This window comes from Crocuta crocuta, unplaced genomic scaffold (genome assembly GCF_008692635.1).
Source record: "Crocuta crocuta isolate KB4526 unplaced genomic scaffold, BGI_CrCroc_1.0 scaffold129, whole genome shotgun sequence".
Taxonomy (NCBI): Eukaryota; Metazoa; Chordata; class Mammalia; order Carnivora; family Hyaenidae; genus Crocuta; species Crocuta crocuta.
Window position 1 is genome coordinate 15,023,456 of NW_027551571.1, and position 16,774 is coordinate 15,040,229.

The 16,774-nt window shown below is 36.9% G+C and overlaps 1 pseudogene; it reads right to left on the minus strand.

The window, feature by feature from the left end:
• Window positions 1–2,415: 2,415 nt before the first annotated feature.
• LOC144220734 (large ribosomal subunit protein eL36 pseudogene) lies at window positions 2,416–15,986 on the minus strand (annotated as a pseudogene).
• Between the last annotated feature and the right edge of the window lie 788 nt (window positions 15,987–16,774).

Here is a 16,774-nt window from a genome sequence, read left to right on the forward strand (position 1 = left end):
GTTGCTTTTTTTTTTTTTTTTTGCCTTCAGTTCTGTCTCCATCTTTGTCATTTTCTCTGGGACATAAATGAAATAAAACATTAAAGATATAGCTAGGGGCGCCTGGGTGGCTTAGTCGGTTAAGCGGCCGACTTTCGCTTAGGTCATGATCTCGCGGTTAGTGGGTTCGAGCCCCGCGTCGGGCTCTGTGCTGACTACCAGCTCAGAGCCTGGAGCCTGTTTCAGTCTGTGACTCCCTCTCTCTCTGACCCTCCCCTGCTCACGCTGTCTCTCTCTCTCCTAGAAATAAATAAAACATTTAAAAAAATTAAAAAAAAAATAAAGATATAGCTAAAGTCCCCCTTGCACCATCCCCCATTCCCTCAGGCAAACCAATATCTCGAAGGTGATCAATTAACGTTCTAATTCTCATGTATTAAATAAGAACTTAAAATACAATTTTAGTTGAAAAATTGAGATTTTTCTATATATGTAGGCACGCATAAACAATATGTACTGTTGTTTGTTATTTATACAAATGTACAATATTGTACGTAGCCTTTGGCAACTTATTTTAATTCAAAGTTATATTTTTCAAGATATTTAAGTACACCTAGATTCAGTTCATTCTTTTCACTGCTGGACAGGAATCCATCCATTCCATCTTTAGGTCTCTTTTCCCTGGAATATTCTTTATGTGGGTTTTCTTTTATTTTCTAGATCAGTCCTGCAAGAGATCTGTCCACATTATTAGTTTCTTCAGATAGACATTTATTTATTTATTTGTAGCAATTTATTTTTTCTATCTCATTACTTCTTGTTCTTTATTAGTTTTGGATGTCTTAAAAGGTTCTGTATTTTTTATCAGTTTTATTGAAGTACAATTCACGTACAGTAAGATTTACTGATTTTAAATGCATAGTTAAATGAGTTTTGACAAATGCATACAGTGGTGTAACCACAAACATGATCAAGAACATTTCTATCACCCCTAAAAGTTCTTTCATGCCATTTTGCAGTCAATTCCTTCCCTCCTGCCCATAAGCCCTGTCAATTACTCATCGGCTTTCTGTTATTACAGCTCTACTTCTAAAATTTCATGTAAATATAAACTAACAGTATACAATACTTTGTGCTTGCCTCCTTTCAGTTAGGATGATGCTTTCAGTTAAGATGCGCCATGTTCTTACATATTACCAGTAGTTTGTTTTTAGTGCTGAATAGCATTCCATTGTCAAAAGTGACCCTCTCTCTTTTTTTTTAATTAATTCATTTCAATTCAAGTTAGTTAACATAGTGTAGTCTTGGTTTCACGAGTAGAATCTAGTGATTCATCACTTACATAGAATACCCAGTGCATATCACAAGTGCCCTCCTTAATGCCCGTCACCTATTTACTCCATCCTCCCCATCCACCTCCCCTCCAGCAACCCTCAGTTTGTTCTCTGTAATTAAGAGTCTCTTATTGTTCTTTCCCTTTCCCTACGTTCATCTGTTGTGTTTCTTAAATTCCACATATAAGTGAAATCATATGATACTTGTCTTTCTGTGACTGATTTATTTCACCTAGCATAATAGACTAGTTTCATCCATGTTGCAAATGGCAAGATTTCATTCTTTTTGATCGCTGAGTAATATTCTACTGTGTGTGTGTGTGTGTGTGTGTGTGTGTGTGTGTGTGTGTACCACATCTTCTTTATCCATTCATCAGTTGATGGACATTTGGACTCTTTCCATAAACTGGCTATTGTTGATAGTGCTGCTGTAAACATTGGGGAGCATGTGCCCCTTCAAATCAGCATTTTTGTATCCTCTCTTCTATTCCATGGATCTGTGTGTCTACATCAATCAGTATCTTATGTAGCTTCATAGTTTAAATCTTCAAATCTTGTAGGCTAAATCTTCCAACTTTATTTTTTTTAAGCTTGTTGTGATTTTGTCTGGGATTGTGTTAAATCTGTAGATCAGTCTGAGGAGAAATGATATCTGAACAAAATCAGATTCATGAACTATCTGTTTATTTAATTTTCAGAGAGAGAGGGAGGGGCAGAGAGAAAGAGGAAGAAAGGGGAATCCCAAGCAGCCCACGATGGTCAGTGCAGACCACAGTGGGGCTCCATCCCACGAACCGTGAGATCATGACCTGAGCCAAAACCAAGAGTCAGACCCTTAACTGACTGAGACCCCCAGGTACCCCTCATCATTTATTTGGATCTTTAATTTCTTTCTGAAACAGTTTATAATTTCTAGTATACAGCTATTGCATGTATTTTGTTAAGTTTATCTCTAAGTATTTTGTATTATTGATGCTATTATGAATATTTAAAATTTCAAATTCTAATTGTTCAGTGCTAATATACAGAATTGAATTTTTTTATATTTACTTTGTATTCTGATACTTGCCAAACTTTATTTTTTTCTCCCAAAAAGGCTTTATTACATACAGAGCAGAGGGGTTAAGTCCTTCTTAGCTGCCGCTTTCCACATGATTACCAGGACTTTGCTCAGCTCCTCTCTCTTACTCATGGCAGGCATGTGTGTCCCCACCCCTTTCTTGATGAACTTGAGAGAGTGCTCTCTATGAAGACCTTGAGCTGCTCCATGGCTCACCATTCATGTGGGGTGAAGCTGCACACCACTTATATCCTGTTTTGCTGGAACTTGGTGTGCTTGGTAAGGCGCTGGTGGTGGTGGCTATGCCTCAGCTTGCTCACATTCTTGGTCACCTTGTGGCCTCCTTGAGGCCCAGGGCCATAGGGTAGCGCAGAGCTATGGCTGCTAGTCCTCAATGGCTCCCATGGTGGAAGCACCAATCTTGACTTCTAAAATTCTAATAGTTCATTTGTGGATTCCATAGACAGCTTTACTTCTTTTTTCCATTTATGGATGCGTTTATTTCTTTTCTTGCTCTGTTAAGCTGGGTAGAATCTGTAGTGCAATCATGAATAAAAATGGGAGGAGTGAACATCTCTGCCTTTTTTTCTGACCTTATGAAGAACACATTCAGTCTTTTATCATCAAGTATGATATTAGTTGTAGATGTTTTTAATCAAATTGACGACGCTCCTCTCTATTCCTGGTTTGGAGTTTTATCATGAATGGAAGATTAATTTTGTCAAATGGATTTTCTGCCTTTATTAAGATGATTATATGGTTTTTCTACCTTAATTTATTAATTTGGTAAAATACATTGATATTTATTTATTTTTAATGTTTATTTATTTATTTTGAGAGAGAGAGAGTGAGAGCATGTGTGTGCACGGGCATGGGAAGACAGAACAGAGGGAGACAGAAAATCTCAAGCGGGCTCCAGGACTGTCAGTAGAGAACTCAATGTGGGGCTCAATCTCACGAATGATGAGATTGTGTCCTGAGCAGCAATCAAGAGCCAGATGCTCAACTGACTGAGCCACCTGGGTGCCTCAATAGATTTTTTATTTTAAAACCAACTTTGCATTCCCAAAATAAATCCCATGTGGCATTTTCCCTTTATATATTTCTGGACTTGATATGCTAATATTTTGTTAAGGATTTTGCATTCATGTTTATGAAGGATTTAGATTTGTAGTTTTTTTCTAATGGCTTATCTCATTTTGGTACTAAGGTGATGCTTAGCTCATAAAACAAGTTATCAAGCATATTCTCTTCTGTCTTGGGGAAATTTTACATACCACTGCTATTATTTCTTTTTTAAAATGTTTATTCATTTTTGAGAGAGACAGTGAGCATGGGCAGGGAGAGGCACAGAGAGGGGGACAGGGGATCCAAAGCAGGCTTGGTGCTGATAGCAGAGAGCCTGATGCGGGGCTGGAACTCACAAACCACGAGATTATGATGTATGTCAAAGTCTGAGGCTTAACCATCTGTGCCATACAAGTGCTCCAAGACTGGCATTATTTGGGGTTTGGTTTTTTTTTTTGCTATTTTGTTTTATTATTTTTAATGAATATAATTTATTGTCAAATTGGCTTACATATAACACCCAGTGCTCATCCCAACGAGTGCCCTCCTCAGTGCCCATCATCCATTTTCCCCCTCCCCCACCACCCTCATCCACCCTTAGTTTGTTCTCTGTATTTAATAGTCTCTTATGGTTTGCCTCCCTCTCTCTCTCGTTGTATTTATTTTTTTCCCCCTTCCCTTCCCCCATGGTCTTCTGTTAAGTTTCTCAGGATCCACATATGAGTGAAAACATATGATATCTGTCCTCTGACTGATTTTTTTCACTCAGCATGATACCTTCCAGTTCCATCCACGTTGCTGCCAATGGCATGATTTCATTCTCATTTCTAAGTAGTCTTCCATTGTATATATAAACCACATCTTCTTTATCCATTCATTAGTTGATGGACTTTCAGGCTCTTTCCATAATTTAGCTATTATTGAAACTGCTGCTACAAACATTGGGGTACACGTGTCCCTATGTATCAGCACTCCTCTATCCCTTGGGTAAATTCCTAGTTTTGCTATTGCTGGGTCATAAGGTAGCTCTGTTTTTAATTTTTTGATGAACCTCCACACTGTTTTCCAGAGCGGCTGCAAGATTGGTATTATCTCTTACTAAAATGTTTGGTATCATCCACCATGGGAGACTTCTGGATCTCGAATTTTCTTGGGGAAGTTTTAATTTACAAATCAAATTTACTTAAATGGCCTAGGGCTAGTCATGCTATCATTTTCTCTTGAGTGATCTTTGATAGTTTGTCTTTCAAGGAATTTGTCCATTTCATATCAATGGCACAAATTGTTCCTAGTATTCCTTTATTTTAAAATATAGCTGTAGTGTTGTCTCTTCTATCCTTTTATTTATATCTTCTTTCTTATATACTTGATCAGTCTGACTGACCAAGAGTCAGATTTGATGTGGTCTTTTCAATGAACCAGGTTTCAGTTTCACTGCTTATTCTTTGTTATTTATTTTCTGTTTTATTGATTTCTTCTCTGATGGTTATTATTTCCTTCCTAATACCTATGAGTTTAATTCAATTCATTTTTTTATTATCTTAAAGTAAAAGGTTATAATATTAAATTGAGAGCATTTAATAATAGAAATTTCCCTCAGAGCACTGCTGTAGTTTTGATTCATAAATTTCAATATGTTACTTTGTAAATTTTCATTTAGTTCAAAGTACTTTCTAATTTCCCTCATAGTTTCTTCTTAACTTTCAGTTATTTAGAAGTATGTGTATAATTTCCAAATACTTAGAGCTTTTCCAAATATCTGTTTGTTGATTTCTAATTTAATTCTTCTGTCGTCATAACTCATACTTTTTATAATTTATTCTTTTAAATTTGTAAAGACTTGCTTTGTGGTCCATTTGGTAAATATTTTGCATACACTTGAAAAGATACAACATTCTGCTGTTGTTAGGTGGAATTTTTATTTTATTAAATGGCAAATAGGTGAAGTTGATTGATGATAATGCTCAGGTATTCTACACTTTTACAGATTTTCTTTTCACTTTGTCTATTATTATTAAAATCTACAACTAACATTGTGAATTTGTCCATTTGTCCTTTAATTTCTCACAATTTTTGCTTCATGTATATTGAAACCCTGTTATTTGCATACGCATTAAAGAATGTTATGTCCTCTTACTGAATTGAGCCTTATTAAGCAATTACCGTTTTTTTTTAATGTTTTATTTATTTCTAGGAGAGAGAGAGACAGTGTGAGCAGGGGAGAGTCAGAGAGAGAGGGAGTCACAGACTGAAACAGGCTCCAGGCTCTGAGCTGGCGCGAACCCACGAACCGCTAGATCATGACCTAAGCGAAAGTCGGACGCTTAACCGACTAAGCCACCCAGGCGCCCCAGCAATTACCCTCTTTATCCTTAGTAATGTTCTTTGCTCCGAAATCTGGTTCCTCTTCTATTCCTATACCACTTTAGTTTTCTTTGGATTGTTAGGCATACTATGTATTTCTCCATCACTTCACTTTTAACCTGTGTTTTTATATTTAAAGTAGGTTTCTCTTAGACAACATTTAATTGAATCTTGCTTTTTTATCCAATCTGACAACTTGTGCATTTAATTAAATGTTTAGAGCAGTGCGTTTATTGATATGGCTAGGTTTATATCTACCATCTGCTATTTGTTTCTTATGTTCCATATCTTGTTTTTTCTCCCCATTTTCCTGTTTTTTCTTGCTATTTACTTACTTATCTCAATTAGAATTTTCATGGTGTGGTAGATTAATTACAAAAAACTTTTTCTCATCTTTATCCCTTCCCATATCACACACTTTGCAAAATGACTCTGAAGCTCTGGCCATCAAGTGGAAGAGTTCATTATCCTTCTCCTTGAATCAGGGCTGGCCCCATGATTCACAAGGTATATATTTTTTATCCCTTCAGTTTCAATCTTGGTATATGGTGCTCCTTTTGTATGTATTTTATAAGTCTCATATAGCTGGATTTTATTTTATTCTTTTATATTGCCTATAGCTATGGTCTGTAACTTTACATTTTAAATCAGTCAATAAACCTATTTGTGCTTATATATTCTTACTTTGTCTAAAACTAATCAATTTTATAGTCTCATTATGCCAAATAAGATAATTCTTTTCATTGATTTTAACTTCATTTTTAGCTATGCCTCTCTTCTTCCAAATCATGTTGACATTGTCAACAGTATTAATTCTACATAATCATTAAATTTGTTTAAATAGTATTCTACTTTTATTTTGGGGAATCCTCAATTACATATTTTTTCACAGATGTGTCATCAGTAATTATTTAAATTTATGCTAATTATTGAATTAGCAGAGATTCTTTTTCTTCTCATTTAATCCTTCTGGTATCAGGAATTCTATTGGCTAACATGAATCAAATCACAAGGCCAACCAATATTTAAGGGGAAGGGAAATAAATTCCTCCTCTCCGTGTTAAGACCTGCAGTCATTTTGCATTTTAACTCCTCTGATACTATTTGCCTTCCAAAAGGTTACCATGAAATCACTGGTGTGTCTTAAAATTGATGGTGTCTTAGAAATGTGTTTGCTACATACACAGTAATGCCACCTTAGCTCACTTCAGATGTTACTCCTTCATTAAGAAATATGTATTGAGTACCTGTGTGCAATACACTGTGTTAGGTACAGGAGATACCAGCTGTGAGACAGATGTGATTCTGGTCCTTACCTAACCTACAGTAGGTCTATAGTCCATAGTCACAAGATCCTAGAATCTGACCCCTCTTCTCTCTATTTCCTACCTCTGCTCTAGCTCAAGCCCTTATCATGTCTCATATCTGTTACTGCAAAAACCTCTCTCCCCACAAATCCATTTTCTACGAAACTTTGTGATTTGACTTCATCAGTCCTTAAACTTAGTTCCAGGGTGAAGTTTAAACTCTATAGCCTATTATCCTCTGTATTTTGGAATCAAGTCCCTGCTACCCATAGGCTGAATCTCTGAACAAGCTTCTCAATTTACTCTTGTATGCCACTGACCTGATTTTAGTTCTCTGTGCATTTCATGCTATGTTTCTCTTTTTTTTTGCCCTGGTCTCTATTATTCTGACATACTTTCATGTCCTCTCTCTCTGCCAGGCCAACTCCTCCCTATCCTTTGAGGGTTACTTCACTGCCATCTCCTGGAGCTTGGGAGAAGGGGCGGAGTTGGGGGTTTCAGAAAATATTGTGAAAAGGGACTTGAAGGCAATGAGGGTAGAGCTGACAGATTGAGGAAGGACTGGGTGGAAAGGAAATGATGCTGGGGCCATGATGGTAGGATGAAGCCTGGGTCTTGGAACAGGAACAGGACAGAGAGCCCCTAAGGATGCTGGGGAAAAGAAGAATGTGGGCTGGTGTGGAAACTCTTCTTCTAGCTGTCCAGGGGGAGGCCATGATGAATCAGGATGGTTTCTGGGAAATGAGAGAGGATATAGGGAAATGGAAACAAACAGTGTCCTTCCACACACCATTGACAATGTCCCATGTACCGCAACTTGTGATATATATACCACATATTTGGAAAACATTTCAACAATATCATTTTTAACAGTCATATAGTAATCCATTATGTGATCTGAATTCCTTACTGATGGACCTTTACTTGGTTTCTAGTTTATGTTATTTTAAGCAATGCTGTCCTGCATGTCCCTGTAGCTAAAGCTTTGCTCCCAGTCACGATAATCTCCTTAAATGAAATGACAGGGAGTGGGAGAGTGGTTGTGGGAAAGGAGAATGCTAGGGCAAAGCATATTAACACTTTTAAGACTTTAACTACAGAGTTTTCAAATCATCCCAAAGATCACTTCCACTGCAAGTACTTAGCAGTGTCTCCTCCCCCCATGTCCTCATTAACATTGGGTATTATTTGAAAAAAAAAAAAAGATCAGGTTTAATTGTATATTAAGTAGAAGAGACATCTTCCTTTAGGAAGTGACAGAATGTAGAGGTGCTGTAGATGTGCGATCTTTACTAAGTTTGTGCTGCCTCCTGGTGGCACCTGAAAGAACTGGACAAGACAAAAAACCCAGTCAAACTGAAGTATCTGAACAAGTCATCATTGTTAATGAATTTAGGGCTAAAGTAATAGAAGGTGGGTAGCAGACACATAGAAAAGAAATGGACATGACTCTAGGATATTGGAGGATATGGAAACTAGAGGAGAAAATTCTTACCCACAGGGTATATAGCACATGATCTGATGTACTCAGAGATGCTTTGCTAAAAAGAATGATAGAAAAAGAAAATTAATGTTTAAATGGCTAGTTCTCGGGGTCTGTGGGTGTCTCAGTTGGTTGAGTGTACAACTTCAGCTCAGGTCATGATCTTGTGGTTTGTGAATTGGAGCCCCACATAAGCTCACTGCTGTCAGTATGGAGCCCACTTCAGATCCTATGTCTCCCTGTCTCTGCCCCTCTCCTGCTCCCGCTCTCTCTTTCAAAAATAAATAAAACCTTTAAAAAAAAAAAAGGCAAGTTCTCAGAGGGCATTACACGCAGCTTCCTTGAAGGGGAGGTGGGAGCTACTATATTTTATGTATTTAACATCTCTTTCCCCTAGAAGATGGTGAAGACAACAAAGCTCAAAGAGATGGAGAGATTTGCCCAGTGCCATTGTCTTCCAGGGTAATTGTTTCACTAAAAGAATACTCCTAACAGTAGTTGTCTACTCTGGCTCTTAGATTGGTTTGGCAAAGCGGGGTCATTTTTACTTTTGTATTGTTCCTGTGTGTAAGACACTATGCTCCCTAATAGGGATGAAGGAGGAAAGGAAAAGGAAGAGCTGCAAGTGTAGATGATGCAGGTGTGGCCCTATAAAGAGTTGCTGATCTACTTCTGTTTTCCCGAGTTCCATACTCTGCTCTGCATACATATTCTGGGTAATCACTTCCATACCTGGGGATGTGCAAATACCACCTCTACAATGATGCATTTGCTCATTTAATCTTTCCCTTAAGATTCACTGAGGAAGGGGAGCCGGGGTGGCTCAGTTCCTCTGTCTGACTCTTGATTTCGGTTTAGACCATGATTTTATGGTTTGTGAGTTTGAGCCCTGAGTCCTGCTTGTAATTCTCTCTCCCTCTCTCTCTGCCTCTCCCCTGCTGATGTGTGCACACATGTGTGTGCTTTCTTTCTCAAAATAAATAAATAAACTTAAAAAATATTCACTGAGGAAAAGCAATGTGCTCAGTGTATCTTCAATGAGACTTGATGTTGTAGGATAAATAGATATCAAATAGTCACACAAATGAATATATATTTATATATTATGATAACCAAAGGAAAAAGTTCAGGTTGCATGACAAAATATAGCTTGGTGTTAGTAGTTCCTAAACGTTATTGCTCTTATATTCTTGGTGGTCTCATATCTATAACGATTGACTGAGGAGTTGACTAGATTCTTCAATCTCCTTCCCCTCCTCTTCCTCCTCGTTTTTCTTCTTTTTATTTTTAGTGCTAAAATTAGAGACAGTTGGCTTGAAAAAAAAATTCCTACCCAGCCTTCTCAGAATTATCTACTTTCTGAATTTCTGGGAAGTTTAACAAAAAAGCCTTATCATAAATTACCAAAGTATATGTGTTATTCTTTCATTTAGATGTTAATTACTTAGCAGATATACTTACTTTTTAAAAAATTTTTATTAATTTTTATTTTATTTTATTTTAGACATTTTTAAGTTTATTTATTTTAAGAGATATAGAGATAGAAGCAATGAGGGAAGGAGAGAAAAAAGTTCACAGTGCAGAGCCTGATGTGGGGCTCAAACTCATGAACCATGAGATCATGACCTGAGCTGAAACCAAAAGCCAGGCACAACTGTCTGATCCATCCAGGCACCCCACTTAGCAAACATATTTAGAAACTGCATAGTTAATTTCAACATTACCTTCCAAAGCTTTTTGCTTCTTTTTTCATTGAGGTATAACATATATAAAATGCATTCATCTTATTTATACAGATCAATAAACTTATTTTTGACAGAGAGAGAGACAATGCATGAGTTGAGCAGGGGAAGAGAGAGACACAGAACCTGAAGCAGACTCCTAACGTGGGGCTTGAACTTTGGGACTGTGAGATCATAAGCTGAAGCCAGTCTGATGCTCAACTGATGGAGCCATCCAGGCACCCTCAGATCAATAAACTTTTAACATGAAGACACTGGCAGCAATGAAATCTTTGATAACATTTATTTTTATAATGTGTTAGTTTCTATAAGACCCTGGAGTTGAAGATTTGGTGAATTCAGTATCTGAAAAGTTCCCACATGTAACTTAGTTGCCAAAATGAGTTCTCATTTTCAAATTATTATCCAAATCTGCCTTCTTTTCTATCAGAACAAGCCTGACGTTATTTTTCATTTCAAATCAACATATCAGTAAGCATCGCTATGACAACCATATTACTTTGTAATTCTAATTCTAAGACACATTGTTAAATAAGGAAAAGACCTTTGCCATGAGTTTGTAGTCTGGCTGAAATAAAGTACCTCTGCTTTAAAACTTCTTACCTACATTTTTGGGTTGGTTTTTCTCTAATAGAACTCTCCTTTGGGAAGATTGTATTATTTAAAAGTGTCAAAGAGGTGAAAGAAAAGTAAAAGTTATTCTTAATACTAGCTACAGTTGTCGGATAAAATACAGGATGTGCAGTTAAATTTGAATTTCAGAGACTAATAATTTTTCAGTGTTTTAGTATATCTGGGGAATCCGTATATTAGAAAAATTTTGTTATTTGAAATTCAAATGTAACTAGGTTTTTGTATTTTTACTTCCTAAATCTGGCAACTCTACTCTCATTTTACTCCATATTATGTCTACTTATTAACAACATAACATGCGCCAAAACACTCCATTTCTAATGCTTTGCCTTTCAGAAAAATATGAATAACACAGGGAAAGACACCCATGAAAGTTTCACTGATGCTAATATTTTGAACTACTTACTATCTGTTTGGTATTTGAGAGGAATTTATTTATTTGTTTATTTATTTTTCTTTTTTAATCTTAATTTATTTTTGATAGAGACAAAGCATGAGCAAGGGGAGGGGCAGAGAGAGAGGGAGACACAGAATCTGAAGCAGGCTCCAGGCTCTGAGCTGTCAGCGCAGAGCCCAACGTGGGGCTCCAACTCATGGACTGCAAGATCATGACCTGAGCAAAAGTGAGGCGCTTAACCTACTGAGCCACCCAGGTGCCCCAGGAATTTATTTTGTTTAAGTTCATTTATTTATTTTTGAGAGAGAGAAAAAGCATGAGTGGGCAGAGTGGCAGAGAGAGAGAGAGAGAGAGAGAGAATCTCAAGCAGGCTCCACACTAATAGTGGGGCTAAATGTGGGGCCAGAACCCACAAAGTGTGAGAACATGACCTGAGCCAAAGTCAGACACTTAACTGACTGAGCCACCCAGAAACCCTTGAGCGGAATTTGTATCAAGCACTATGGTAAATAGAAGTAATAAGGACATATCTTTATTTTATAAAGTATGAACACAGCAGTGATGAAATGAAAGGAGAAAAGGAGAAGTAACTATCTGCTTCAGGCTTATGGGTAGCTTGTTTCTTAGGCAGATAAATAATAGGGAAGACTATACATAAAAGGTGATGATCCAGGAATTGAATCCTCTAAAACTATCATGACAGTGCCCCCTTGGGTATTTCTAAGTACAGAATAACCCAGGTTGATGACTACTGACCCAGACTCTGGGAAGTCTTCTCAGAGGAAGTGGCATTTGAGCTGAGAAATGAAGGATGAGTAGGAGTAATTTAAGTACAGGGGGCAGATAGTCTGCAATATGCTCATGGAAATTCCTCCCAGCAGACCTCAGGAAAGATCATATAAGTTAGAAAGGGGAAGGTGATAATTGAATTTAAAATGCCCCCAGGTCTTTGTATCATTTAAGAAGAGGATAAAGGAATTGATTAACTTCAGAATTCATTCCATTAAATAAATGTTACAAAATGTAGGGCAAACACTAAAAGATAGTACCAGAATGAATAATTTCCCAAGTGGTTTAGAAGAAAATGGCACGTCTGGGTGTGGGTGGGGTAGAGAAGGATACGTTACATTTTTTTTCAATTAATCTTAAAGAAAACATTAATGGAGAAACCTAGAAAAAGTGTCAAGTATTTAACACTTAAAATTGTAGGAATGAATCACAAAATATTAGTAACCACAATCAGTGTCAATAGACAAAAGGTAAAAAGAAGGTTCTAAGTCTGAATAAACATTGAACAAACAGACCATGAGTAAATATTGAGCTACATGTTATTTACAAGAGACACTTAAAATAGAAGATACAGAAGATTAATAGGAAAAAGGACAGAAAACGATAAACAAACCAAAGAAATAACAACTAAATGAAAGCTAGCATAGCTAAATCAATACCATGCAAAATAAACTTTAAGGCAAAAACTTTCTGGACTTGAAGAAGTATATTAAAATTGATAAAATGGTAGATTCATCAGAAAAATTTTATACCTTTATGTATTTTATAAAATATATTAAAATGTAGAAAGAAAATATTGACAGATTTATAAGAAGCTGACAAAAAATCACTTTCTGTACCTGATACTTGGGAAAAATTAATAACTGTTCTAATGGACATATGTTTTAAAAATGACCAGAAACTAGGCCAAAAAGCAAGCACCAAGAAATTTTAATTAATCAGTATTATATAGTCCATAGTCTCTGATCACAATGCAATTAATACAAGTTGTGAATTTATATTAAAAAGATAACAATATCCCTTACATTATCTAGAAATTTAAAAAAAATATCTTTGTCCCATAGAGTACAAAATAAGTCTCAATAGGAATTAGAAAAATTTCAAATAGAATGATAATGAAATTATGCCCGAAAAACTTAAGCTGTTACAGGAAATTTCTATAGCTTAAATACATTTTTTAGGAAATGAGAGGTTAAAAATAAAGCCAATAAACATTTAACACAAGAACCTAAAATAATTAATAGAACAAACTCAAAGAAATTTTAAAAATTTAGAAAAATTTTAATGTTTATTTATTTTTGAAAGAGAGAGACAGAGCGTGAGTTGGGGAGGGGCAGAGAGAGAGGGAGGTACAGAATCCAAAGCAGGCTCCAGGCTCCGAGCTGTCTGCAGAGAGCCTGACGTGGGGCTCAAACCCACAAATACTGAGATCATGACCTGAGCCGAAGTTGGACACTTAACTGACTGAGCCACCCAGGTGCCCCCTCAAAGAAATTTTTAAAAAGGAAAGACTATGATATAGAAAAGAAGCATGAACTAGAATAATTAGAACAAGAAAAGCTAAGAAAGAGTAACAAGATCTGTCAAGAAAAAAAAGTGAGAAGATATAAATAAATAGATACAGAATAAAAGAAGAAATGGTCATGGACATAGATTTTATATTATTATTATTTTTTCTCTTTGTAAAAGTTTTTATTTTGATTTCAGTTATTTAAAGACAATATTTTAATAGTTTCAGGTGTATAATATAGTAATTCAAAAATTCCACATATCACAAGGTGCTCATCACACTGTATGTTAACTCACTGGAACATATAGGGTCTATGTAATCCTTTTTAACTGGGGTTTTTGTATTCTTTGAGTAAATACCTAGCAGTGGAGTTACTGGATCATACAATATTTCTATTTGTATTTTTTTGAGGAACCTCCATACTGTCTTCCACAGGGTCTACACTAGTTTGCATTCCCACCAATAGTGCATAAGGTTCCTTTTTCCCCACATCTTCACCAACACTTCTTATTTCTTGCGTTATTGATTTTAGCCATTTTGACAGGTGTGAGGTGATTTCTCATTGTACTTTTGATCTGCATTTCCCTGATATAAGTAATGATGAGCATCTTTTTATACAGCTTTTTATATGAGCATCTTTTTTGGAGAAATGACAGACACAGTTTTTAAAATAATATGCTTGTATTATTAAGACTATTTGATAATACATCAGAAAATTTAGGGGGAAATGGAAAAATTGGTAGAAAAAAAATAAAATGACAAAATTCACACAAGAAATAGAAAACTTGATTAAACCTGCATGAAAACATTTATATGAACCTCAAGATTTTATCTTCCCCCAAATACCCACACCTAAATGATTTTATAGCTGAGTTCCTAATCTTTCCAGGAACTATTATTATGTAATATAAAGTGTACAGAATATGGAAATATAGTGATAGTTGCATAGCTCATTTTATAAAGCTAGTATCATTTTTAAAATTAGGTTATTTTGAAATAATTTCAAATTTGCAGAAAAGATACGAGATGAGTAGAAAGAACATGCTCCTCACCCAATAATTTGAAAGTATATTGCTGACATATCCAATCACTCCCAATACTTTCGCATTTATTTCCTAGCAGCAAGGATGTTTCCTTGCATCACCCCAATATATTCATTGAGATCAGGAAATTCACACCATAGAATACTACTATCTAGCTAACCAGAGCTCCAATTCAAGTTTCTCCAAAACAGAGAAACATAATTAAATACAGTAATACACCTAAGTAATTGATTAACAGGTGTTCAAAAATGGCCATTACTTTCACTGATCTGTAAATTCATTAGGGGCTCCTGAGTTTCTATCTTGGGAAGCCACAGGATAGGTCTGTCCACGTGCTCTGCAGACCTTACACAACCAGAGAAGTGAGGTGACCCTACCCCAATGTGCCACACCCTCATGACAAACCTACATTCTCTACACCACCCTAGTCTTGCTCTGAGACCCTCTACAAGGCTGTAATGCAGGCCTCAGCCTAGGTAGATAAGGCTGTGGGGTTGTCCATGTGCAGCTTGGAGCTCAGATTAGGCACCGCCCTTCCTGAGCCTCAAGCAGCAGCCTCTGCCTTGCCCTGGAGCAGGAAGGATTGTACCCAGCTGCGAGTCTCCCACCCCGCCTCCCCTCTTAGCGTCATGCTCTGCGCATGCGCCCTGAGACCTATAAGGTGGGGGCGGGGCGGTAGGCACCAGGCGTCGAGCTTACTGCCATCTTGGGCCTTGGCACTCTTCTGAGAGCTGTAGGAGGAACGGCCTGGCCGGCGCTTTTCTGTAAGTCTGTATATTTATTGTCAGCCTCCTGACACCCACCTCACCTTTGTCCCTTGAACTGTCTCGGCCTTGGGCCCAGGGGAGTGGGAAGTGGGGGGCGGGGCCTTTCTCGGGGGGCCCTTTTTCGGGATACCCCTGTCCTTCCTGTCTTCCCTCCCTGTAATGGCGTCAGCTGTTCAGCCCGCCAAGACAAATGCCGTTTTCAAGGAGGGTGTCCCCCAGGGTTATTCCCATAGTGGCTGAGACTATGGCCAGGGGTTTTTACTTGTGAGGGTGGAAGGACACCAAGAGTATGAAAGACACACAAGTGTATGCAAGTGCTCTCCTGAAGAAACTTAATCTTTACTGAGTCACGTAATTGTTGTTAATACTTTAATACATATTCAGAAATAACTTTCTATCTTTTGAAATTTTGAAAAAGAAATGCAAACCCTTTGCAGTGTGTCAGCTAAGTAGAAGGTAAAATTAACCCCCTTCTGTTCCTCCGTGTCTCTTTCCTCATTTACCCTTCATGCCGCCTTTTGTGCGCATGCAAGTGCATATTCATGCACGCCTGTAGGATATCGTGTTAATATTCTCTACATGGTATTCTGAACCCCCTGCTAGCCCCCCAAGGTTACAGGATTCCTAGGCTCTTCATCAGAGCCAGTGAAAGTAGATTTATTGTTTTTAAAATAATAATTGAAAGGATAAAAGTGTTCTATAATCTGTACCACCATTAATATACTTTTAGGTTGTGGGGTGTGTGTTATAGCTTTACTGAAGTATAATTGTACAAACCACACATGAAGTGTACAATTTGACATTTGAAACAGGTGCACACTCATGAAACCACTGTAATCAGAATAATAAACCTCTCCATTATCCCCCAGAGTTTCTTCTGGTCCTTGCCCCTAGGCAGCTCTGATTAGTTTGTATTTTCTAGAATTTCATATAAATGGAATACAGTATACATTCTTTGATTTCTTTCACTCAGAATCATTATTTTGAGGTCATCTATGTTGTGTGTATCAGTACTTTGTCCCCTTTTTATTGCTGATCCATTTACATTGTATGGCCTACAACCATTATATGGTTCCACTTCAATAAGAGACAAACTATGGGTATTCAGATTTGAGTATTTTATAGACATTTCTGTAAAAGTGAGTGAAGCAAGCTTGATACGTTAAGGAAAAATGACAATATTTATTGATGATAAAATACATGCTTTAAAGCGAAAATTATAAAGTTGGAAAATGTGTGCCTGTCACTGCAACCTTTAGAGCTTCCCAGTATCTGAGTTTTCTGATGAGGTTGGTTGT